The sequence below is a fragment of the Cynara cardunculus genome (assembly GCF_001531365.2).
Source record: "Cynara cardunculus var. scolymus isolate 2C chromosome LG 10, CcrdV1, whole genome shotgun sequence".
Classification (NCBI taxonomy): Eukaryota; Viridiplantae; Streptophyta; class Magnoliopsida; order Asterales; family Asteraceae; genus Cynara; species Cynara cardunculus.
In genome coordinates this window covers 22941401-22944050 of record NC_037537.1, presented here as the reverse complement: position 1 = coordinate 22944050, position 2650 = coordinate 22941401, and positions in this window count along the sequence as shown.

Sequence of the window (2650 nt, the reverse complement as noted above, 5' to 3'; positions counted from 1 at the left end):
ACTTAACCATTCTGACCCTCTTAACCATTCTGACCTCTTAACTATTCTGCATAAATCATTCAGCAACTGCCAAACAGCCCCTTATTGTATGACTTGATTTTTGTTTAATTTTTTAAAATTAATTCTTTTAAATACAATTTAATTTGTATTATCTTATTGCAATAGTGGAAAAAGATATGATTTTATTCTTGTAATGTAATTAAAATTTTAACTTAAAAAATCAAATCATAAAACCATACCTTATGAAAGACTCATAATCAATCATTTTGAATTTAACCAAATGAAAGACTCATACATACTAATACTATCATCTTTGTAACTTAAAATTGAACAAATCCCTATATAAATTTCAACCATGTTTTCATACCCAAATAAGCAAAAATACTATGACAATAAAATTAATCGTATTTTATATAATTAATTTTTTAGTTTAAAGAAAAGAAATCATAAAATATTATCTTATTTTATTTATTTTGATATATATATATATATGTGTGTGTGTGTGTGTGTAAAGTATTTTTACCTTTTTATAGGAAAAAGACAAAAGAATAGGCAAAATGACTAATTAAAATTGCCCTTGATTTAACAGATTTAACGGAGACATTAGTCAAAGGGACCATGTCAAAAGCAAATTGAATACACAAAGAACAAATCCACAATAAATATACCAGAAGACCATAGTCAAAAAATATATCAAAACACAGGGACCATCCACAATTCACTCTTAAAATTATCTCTTGGTAAAGGTATAAATTTTTTTAAGTCTACTGGTTTTAAGTTAATAGATTCTGTTGATGCTGATTAGGGTAACTGTCTTTCTTTGAGAAGATCTGTAACCAGTTACCGTTTGTTTTTAGGAGATCGTCTAATCTCATAGAGAAGCAAAACATAAAATACTTTTTATAGGTCTTCTTCTGAACCTGAATATAAGGCTATAACTTCAACTACTTGTGAAAGCGTATGAATTCTTAGCATTTTATCTGGTTTATGTGTAAAGGATTTACTTCCGCAAACTTGTTTTTTTTTTTATTATAATAGATCGACTATTCAAATTGCTAACATCTAGTTTTTCATAAAAGAACTAAACATATAGAAATTGATATTCATCAAGTAAGATAAAAAATTGAAGTAGATTTATTAAAAATTGTAAAAATAATATCTTCTGAACATACCTTCACAAAGTTTCTTGGTGTAAATCAATATAATTATTTATGTTCTAAATTGAACATGTTTGATATGTTCAAAGATTGTTTTTTGTTTTTCTTATCTTTTTTAAAATAATAAAAACTAAAAAATATTATATTTTGGAATGTTTATAGCACTATAAAAACATGCTCCAAATTTCGTCCATTTATCTTCAAGATGGATATCCCGTCGGGTCCATGAGAGGTTGCCACGTAAACCACACCCATCCACGTGGACCACTTGCCGATTAGAGAAGCGACTTGACTTTTAAAACCTAATAGAGTACTACGTACCCCCTTCGATTTTTTATGTATATATTTGTTATATTTTTTAATTATACTTGTGAATAAATAATATATGACCTTTTTATACAATAAATCTATGAGGTGGTTCGTTACACAGTTGCGAGATATCATTTATTTTATCGGATGTGTATGAAAAGAATTGAAAATTTTACCTGACAAGACGCAAGGATAAAAAATAAAATTTTACCTGACAAGTGAAGAAAAAAGCTTTTATCCAATAAATATTTATTAGGAAAAAAGATTTACCATATTTTGACGGTAGAGGATATTATTAAATAAGACAAGTATATGTAACGAGTAACGACTCTTACTGGTAAATACTTACCTGATAAATATTTTGTAAACAACCCATTATTTGTTTATGATCGTATACCGATATATCCATGATATTCCTTTCATTGCCAACAACCAAGTGGTCGAGGTTTCAGTCTACACAAAGGCAAAGCATGTGAGAAAATAGCTATCATCTTTTTATCTATCTTTATTAAGATTTGGTAAGAAGACAACGTGAATAATGATTTATTGTTGAAAAATGAAAATCTTAATATTTCAACCATTATTTAATTAAGATAACATAATTCATATGATTATATATATATATATATATATATATATATATATATGGGGTTGGGTTCACGTGAGACCAAAGGTTTTTCGTGAGACTCGTAAGACCAATTTATGTTCATTGATCAACTTTATAAGCTAATGATCTGATGGTCTAAAGTTGTACGGTGACAATTTTATGATTATTAAGAAGTCTCGTGGCAATTTTGTGTTTATGAATGTCCAGATTGTTGATCTAATCCAAGGGTTGAGAATTTGTCTTATGAGTATCAGGAAAAACTCGTCTCACATGATCCCAAATATATATATATATATATATATATATGAGCGATCAAATACAAACCACCCAATTTGTACAAATCGTGCAAACCACCCTCATCCGTCGATTTCATTGTTTAATCTTATGAAATTTTTTCATAAAATTATTTAATCTTGTGAAATTGTTTCATAAAATACTTTTTTTGATGAAGTTGTTTCATATATGGTTATGAAATTGTTTCATATAATACTTAATTAAATTTTACTGAAACTGTTTCATTATTTCTCTAAAACTAGTGTTTGATATCGCGCGTTGCGCGATGACGATAATTTTTTTT